Here is an 8871-nt window from a genome sequence, read left to right on the forward strand (position 1 = left end):
CATCTGTCACAGCATGGGGAATATGGAAATATATATTGCATGAAAGCACTAGTATAACCTATAACAGACCATTTCCTGCCTGTGGGGATAGAAGGGAAGAGAGAAAAACGGAATGGCAAAATGTCAGAAAATAATTGTAAAAAATTGTTTCTACATGTAATTGGGTGTCAACATGGAATCTAGAAACCCCAAACTTTTGTAGCCCCGAAGGATCTGATGAACCCCAGGTCTTAGGACTAGCTTATAGGTGGAGACCCTAAAGTTTGTACTTGTTCCCTCTTCCCATAAGAATCCACCCTAAAGGGAATCTCAGATGAACAGTTTCAGACTGAATAATAGACCTTAGGTAAAGGACAATCCCAGTGAGGTAGAGCTAAGTAAAGCTAAGCTTTTTTTTTTTTTTTGAGTGCCTCTTTTTGCCTTCAGGAGCTTTTCCCATCTTACCACAGTCCCCTTCGAGGATGGAACTCACAACCTTCACCTTATGAGACTAATGCACTTCCTACTACACTAAGAAGGCACTCAGTTTTGCTTATCCCTACCTGACTGGGATTGTCATTTACCTTAGGTCTATTATTCAATTTGAAACTGTTAATCTGAGACTCCCTTCAGGATGAATTCTCATGGGAACAGGGAACAAGGACACAATTTGGGGTCTCCACCTACAAGCTAGTCCTAAAACTTGGGGTTCATCAGATCCTACAAGGCTACAAGTTTGAGGTTTCTAGATTCCATGTTGACATGGGAAAATAGTTAGAAAACTATTAAAATTCTATCTACATGTAATATGGAAAAATATAAAAATTAAAAATACATTAAATAAAGGGAAAGTTAAGTGACATAATGGATAGAGTGCCAGGCCTGGAGTTAGAAGGACCTGGGTTCAAATATGACTCCAGACACTTTCAAGCTATATGACGGTGTGATCCTGTTTGCCTAGCCCTTGCTCTCTGTATTAGAGTTGTTACTAACAGAAAGTATTTATGAAAAATGAGCAAAATTGCCCTATTTATTTGTGTCCTCTACTGAATTTATTTTTGGTTTCTCCTGTGTATTATAAAATATGCCTTATTGACATTGTTTTCTTCATTTTTCTTTTTTGTCTTTCCATCACTGCTGTAATATTGAAAATTAATATTATACACAATGTAATATGCTAAATGTAATATTTAGACATTTGTTTGGAAATATAATATTAATTTAAAAAAGGATTATTGTGGTCACCATTTATAAAAATAATTAACCTTAAGTCACAAGGATGATAGTAGCTTGTAACAATTTAATTTTAATATATAAGAAAGAAATAAGGAGGGAAGGAAATGGAAAAAATATTTCCTAGTCTGTCACCCTAATCTTATCACTTCACAAGAGTGTCTTCCACCCCAGCCACCAACACTAAATGGCAGATAAGCTCCCAGCCAAAAATCTCCAGAGAAAAAAGCCCAGCTTCCTCTATGGTCTCATTTTTATAGACCTCCTTCTCCATGTCACATCCTTTCCCTCTGCATTGGTCTACCACATCTCAGGAACCAATCAAAGTCTCTCTGTCCTGGACCCATCACCTCTATTTCTGGGTCACTAATGGTCTGGCTTAGATGAACAGAAAGTTCATGATCCTGGGAGGAAGGGATTCCCTTTACACACTGCCCACTAACACTAGTCCTACTCCCCCTCCATAGATGCTTTTCCTTATAACAAATATGTACAGTCAAGCAAAATGAATCAACATATTGTTTATATCTGAAAACATCTGTCTCATGCCATACTTCCAATTCATCTTTTCTCACAAGAAAAAAGGAGGCATATGCTTCATAATCAGAATGTTGATCAAAGAGGAGACCACAAATCCAGAAGCCTATCAGAATTGTTTTCCTTTACTTATTGTGGTCACATGCACATCATTTCCCTAGTTCTTGTCATTTTATTCTTCATCAGTTCAAACAAATATTCTCAAATTTCTCTAAATCCATCATATTTGGCCCATCTTATGGAGACCCATTTTGTTTCTAGCTCTTTGCTACTATTGCTGTAAATATGTTTGTATCCGATGTTCTATTCTGCTTTTTACCTCTGAGAGTATATACTCGGTGATAGTATTTTTGAGTCACAGAGTCCCTTTTCCATATGATAGTCCTTCAAATACTTAAAAGACCGCTACCATGTCCCTATGAAATTGTTTTTTCTTCAGGCTAAATAATGCATTCAACCAATCTTTTCATGTATTCTTGAGCTATTTTACCAACCTAGTTCTAATCTTCTGGTAATCTATGTCTTTCTAACATTTGGTATCCTAGACAGAACACTGTACTCTAGATGTGGTTTTATAAGGGCAGGGTATAGAAGAATTATTTGTCCTCCCCCCATCAGGATGTTAAATTTCTATGAATGCAGGCAAGGATAGCATTAACTTTCTTTTTCTATTATATCATATTATTGACTCACATTGAGTTAGAAGTCTACTATAGTTTTCACAGGAATTATCATCTAACCATATATATTCCCATCTTATTCTTCTGAAATGGAGTTTTTGAAATTGAGTGGATCACTTTGTATTTATTCATACTAAATTTCATCTTATTTGATTCAGGTCACTATTCAAACCCTTTTAGAGTTTTTGTTTGTTTTTTTGTTTCCTGACTGTCATCCAATGTGCTAGTTTTCTCTCCCAATTTCATGTCATCTCCAGATTTGACAAGTAAGCCTTCATTACATAGTTGTATAAATCATTAATAGAAATTTTCCCTGGGGGAGCAGCTGGGTAGCTCAGTGGATTGAGAGCCAGGCCTAGAGACGGGAGGTCCTAGGTTCAAATCTGGCCTCAGCCACTTCCTAGCTGTGTGACCCTGGGCAAATCACTTGACCCCCATTGCCTAGCCCTTTCCACTCTTCTGCCTTGGAGCCAATAAACAGTATTGACTCCAAGATGGAAGGTAAGGGTTTAAAAAAAAAAAAAAGAAATGTTGCCTGGCATAGGCCCAGGGGCAGATCCCAATGTTCTTCCATTAGAGAACTCTCTCCAGGTTGACATCAACTCATTACTGACTACTTTTTGGTCAATCGATTTCTCAAACCACATAATTATATTATATGGTCCTCACCTTTCCAACTTTGTACAAGGTTAGTATGAAAGACATAAAATGTTTACTGAAATTTAAAAATACTTATAGCTACCTTGTTCCTGGATCTACTAGCTTAAATTTTTGGGACAGATCTATGATTTCATTCAGTCACAAATGGTTATGTTGTCTCTAAACTGGTTTTACCCTATCAAAAGAGGAAATAAGGTTAGCTTTTTTTTATGATCTCTTCTTGATGAAGCCATACTGGTTTTTTAAAAAGAATGATTTAATTAATTAAATTTGAATATTTTTCCATGGTTACATGATTCATGTTCTTTCCCTCTCCTCTTCCCTCCCACCTCCCATAGTCAATGAGCAATTCCACTGGGTTTTACATGTATCATTGTTCAAAACCTATTTCCATATTATTAATATTTGTACTAGGGTGATCATTTAGAGTCTACATCACCAATCATATATCCCCATTGAACCATGTGATCAAGGAAATATTTTCTTCTGCATTTCTACTCCCACAGTTCTTTCTCTGGATGTGGATAGCATTCTTTCTCCTAAGTCCCTCAGAATTGTCCTGGATCATTGCATTGCTGCTAGTAGAGAAGTCCATTACATTCGATTGTGACATAATGTATCCATTTTTGTGTACAATGTTCTCCTGGTTCTGCCCCTCTCACTCTGAATCAATTCCTGGAGGTCTTTCCAGTTCACATGGAATTCTTCCACTTCATTATTCCTTTTAGCACAATAGTATTCCATCACCATCAGATACCACAATTTGTTCAGCCGTTCCCCAATCGATGGACACCCCCTCATTTTCCAATTTTTTTTTTGCCACCACAAAGAGCATAGTTATAAATATTTTTGTACAAGTCTTTTTCCTTATTATATCTTTGGGTACAAATCTGGTGGTGGTATGGCTGTATCAAAGGGCAGGCAGTCTTTTAGTCCCCTTTGGGCATAGTTCAAAATTGCCATGCTGGTTTTTAATGACCACTACTTCCCTATTTAAATACTCAAGGTCATTTCTTTAATAATGTTTTTTTTTTAAAATAATGTTTTGTAGAACCTGGAAGGCTTACATGAGCTGATGTAAAATAAAGTGAGCAGAACCAGAAGAACATTACATGTAAAAAATGGAGACATCAATCCAGGACTTCAATCCCCAGAAGTCCTTGCTCCACTTCCCCAGAATGCTTTGTAATATCACTGAATTCTTACCTGGACCGAGATTGAGATGGGGTATTTAACCTGATTGGAAAGGCTTTTGGCTCTCTTCTCTTTCCTGTTGCCATTTCCAAGCAGATGCCTCTCTTTTCATAATGTAGGTGAGGTTGTGTCTTGGCCTCTTTGAGCCTAGACACGTGCTTTCTTATTCTGTAATTTTCTTTAATCCTTAACCTTTAATAAACCTCTAAAAATATAATACTCCTTGTAGAGAGAAACTAATTTCTAACTGCCCCAACTTCCCCCTAAATTTTAATCTTTACAATACAGTGACAGTAATATTGTTTGATGAACAAGTGTGAATGACCTAGCTATTCTCAGCAATATGAAGATCTAAAAAAATCCCAGACTCAATGAAAAATGCCATCCACCTCCAGAGAAGGAACTGATGGAGTCTGAATGCAGACCAAAACATACTATATTTCACTTTCTTCTTTTTTTTTAAAATTTGAGACCTTTTCCACAAAATGACTAAGATGGAAAAATGTTTTACATGATTGCCCATGTAAAATTTATATCAGATTATTTATTGTCTTATGGAGGGGAAAAGGAAGAGAAGGTGGAAAGAAGGCAGAGAATTTGGAATTCAAAAAAAATTTTTAATTGTTTTTACATATAATTAGATGAAAAATAAAGATTATTAGAAAAACAAAAGAAATGTAAAATGAGGCAAAAAAACAGTGTTTTGCAGAACATTGCCAGGGGGGAAAAAAAGCCGACCTTGTTGGCCTTGGTTTGTCAGGTTTTACTTTCTTCTCTTAAAAATATAACTCTTGACATTTGCTTTATCCAATGCTGAAACAGTTCTTCCATGATCTAAAAATCTTCCAGAGATTATTGACAACACCTTGGCAAGTAATTAGTCCATTCAGTAACTTAGCTTAATGTTCAGTCGATGTCACTTGAATTCATTGGTTGCAGTTAAATCATAATTTATCACTTCCTCTTTTTATAATCACTATTTTAAATCATTAATATTATATTTTAGGAAAAAGTGAGGCAATAGTAAGAGAACACTTAGCTACTTTAACTAAACTTAAGTCCCCACACTTGAATTATATTCCAAGGTACTGAAAGAATTTACAAATGTAAACAGCAATAATATTGATATTAATAATTGTATACTCAGGGACAAAGAGAGGTGCTCAAAGACAAGATGGTCAAAATGTTGATCTAATTTTTCAAAATGGGGGAATGGTAGATGATGGAAACTATATAACTCTACCTCAGTGCTCTGTATTTAGCCCTGTTATTTGGAATATTTTTAATAACCACATGGCACTAAAAGTATTCTGATAAATTTGCAGATTATTGAAACCTGTGATGAATATATTGGATGAGATATTCAGCATTAAAAAGCATCTTCATTGGCTATAATGAACTCATAACAACAAAATGAAACTTAATATGGATAAATTTAAAACCCTGCCTCCAGTCACAAAAATTCATTGCATAAATATAGGATGATAAATCTTGAAATATAGGATAAGAAATCTAAAGGTAAAGAGCAAGCACAATTTGAATTGGCAATGTGCTATGGCCTCAAGTAATAGAAAGTATAGGGTCCAGTATGAGTGTTCTCCCTGAATTGTGTATTATTAGGAGCATATCTAAAGCATTGTATTCAGTACTAGGAAAATTTTACTTTAAAAAATAATATTTAATTTTTTCCAAACTGAATGTAAAAAAATTTAAATATTCATATTGAAAAATTTTTGAGTTCTAAATTCTTTCCATCATTCTCTCCCTTCTCTGCCCCTGAGAATATAAGCAATTTGATATAGGTTATAAATGTACAATCGTGCAAAGCATGCTGGGCACATTTTAGGCCAGACACTGACAAATTAAATTGCTTGCAGAAGAAGGCAACTGGAGTAGTGTTGGGCATGTAGAGCTCACGCCTGAAGATGTTCAAACAGATGATCTCTAGAGTTCTTTCTGGTTCTAGGATTCCATAATTTCTATGAAACATTAGAATTGATTGCTTAAAACTGATGATCTAAGTAGTTTGTAAATGTCTTTCTCCAAGTATCCTTTTAAAGCCATCACCAACCCTTATGCACCCTGGTAGGTATTTTGCCCTGGAAAACAACTAAAGTGTTTATTTACTTTCAAGTTCTAGAAAAGGGGAGTAGAAGAAAATCACTGTGTTTGCTTCAGTTGTTCTCATTGGCAATTCTGTTTTATAACTTAAAAGATCTTAAATGGGTTCTTTTTTTCTTTAGTTCCAGTTATTCTTCTGTTCATTTTTTTTTTTAGTTGGAGCCATCAGATTAGGCCACATGTCAAGAGAGAGGGAGGGCTACAGTTCAAAAGAATTAGAGCCAAAGAGCATGACAAGAGGAGGTGAAAAGTAAGGGAGGAAACAAAGTCATACCATTTCTAGATCAAGCCACTAGTTTTATTACAGGATATATGTTATTGCTCCAAGTGTTGCCTTTGGCTTGATGGCCTTCCTCTCCCTTCTCTGCTGTGGGTCAGAGTTACATTTTTGGTATTTGCAAGAACTAATTGAAACAGTATTAAAAAATACAAACACAGAACTGACTGGGTGGTGTTTCATGCCCAGTTCCACTGGCAGCTCTTCAAGATCAGTTATGGCATTCGAATGGTATCAGCTGGATGAGCTGTTGCAGCAAAAGCTGGGGTGGGGGAAGTGAGAGATAAGAGAAGGAGAAAGAGAGAATTCTGACCTTTTTGTTTTTCACTTGTTTTGAGTATCTCAAATGAATTAGAGCTGCTTGTTCTTCATTACAAGGGTTTTCCAGGAAACCAAAATTATTTTATTAGGTCAGAGGCAGAAAAATACACTAGAAAGAGGCTGGAGCTTGAGGACCTGAGACAGCCCTGGTTCTGCCAAAACTATCTAGGTGATCTTTGATAGGACACAACTTCTATGAATCTGTTTCTTCATCTATAAAAAGAAGACTTAGACTAAGATGTTCTAAGTCCCTTTTAGCTCTATAATCATAGAATCTTATAGTTGAAAATGGTATGTGGAGGAACAGATTGGTGGCTTAGTGGTGTGAATCTCAAAAATTCTCAGACCCTACTTCATAAGATTTGGTTAAGACCATTCCCCACTTTAAACAATGAAGGGACTTAGTCAGGAATGTGAAAACTCTACTCCACCCATACTTAAGCATACTTTAGGGAAAGATAAAGTTGTAAACTCTTTACTGAACAATGAAAAATACTTAACCCATACTTATAGTAAGGCAAAAGCTCTTAAGTTGTGCCTATTTTTTAGATCTAATACAAAAGGGTGCTAAGTACCTATAAAGGTCAGGCAACTTGTAAACTTACAAAGGGCAAAGAGGTGAGAACTTACTCAGAGGTTTTTTCAGGTGTGAGTTACTCAAAAGTTTAGTCTGCTCAGGTGTGAATTAAGAATGGTCTGTCCTTTGGAAAATGTCTACTGTGATTGGTAGATGTGAGAACTTAGGAGAGGTGACATAGGAGAAAATTCTCTTTAAAAGGAGATGAGAAGCTGAGAGCAAGGGTCTCTCTCTCTCAGAGAACTCTCTCTGGAGATGGAGCTGGCCATAGCTTAACTGGTGGGTCTCTGAACACTAGAATCTTGCTTGGGACAAATCTTGTGGTGAGTGGATAAAAGACTGACTGATCTCTCTCTTAAAGGCTTAAAAACTTAGGCCGGCCTATCTCTTTTCTCATTGTTTCCTCTTACTCTCTCTCTTTCATTAATTCCCTATTTGTATTAATTAAAATCTCCATAAAAACCCAGCTGACTTGGGTATATTTCATATTTGGGAATTTTTCCCTGGTGACCACTTTATATTTTGATTTAAAACATGACACTGTCTTGAACCCATATTTCTGCGGTCACAATTTAGCCAACTACTCTTTAATCTGTAACAGTTTAGCCAAACATTATTTTATTTGTTACAGTTTATGGCTGACCACGAAGTTGGTGAAAAAAAAACCCTCAAAAGTTTCTGTGAAATCTATTTCCTTTCTCTCTTTATTACTTGATCTATCAGTCAGTCTTTTAAAACATGCTAACTTGGCTTCAAAATACAGCTGCAAGAGTGGGTGAGTAAAAAAAAAAAATTATTCTCCTTCCTTTAGGGAACAACTGCCTAAATTAGGATTAAGAAAAACCTGGAAAAAGCTTTTGGCCTTGTCCTGCTTCCCACGTGTTACTTTAGAAATATGGAGTTACAGCCAGTTCAGAACTTAGTTAACAACTGGCTTTTCAGTAAATACTTTGTTCTTTTTTTAGTACAAGCATTAGTCTGCAACTTACTTAACAGCTGGCTCATCAGCTCCATGACCAAACTTGTCAATACAGAATTCCTTGTCTCTCTGAAAGGGCTCAGCCCATGGAACTTATGGCAAAATCTAATCGACATACTACTTTCCCTTGAGTTTTTGATTGTTGTAATTGTAATATTGGATCGCCTTGAAGAACTCATTTCTCAATCAAACCGACCAATTGCTCCCTCTAATATTCAACAAAATGAAGAACTAAATACTCAGTGGGAGGTTATAGAGGAACTTATAGAGGGAAGTCATGGGGAGATCATAACTTTTATGAGAAGCATTAAAA

Source organism: Monodelphis domestica, chromosome 5 (genome assembly GCF_027887165.1).
Source record: "Monodelphis domestica isolate mMonDom1 chromosome 5, mMonDom1.pri, whole genome shotgun sequence".
Taxonomy (NCBI): domain Eukaryota; kingdom Metazoa; phylum Chordata; class Mammalia; order Didelphimorphia; family Didelphidae; genus Monodelphis; species Monodelphis domestica.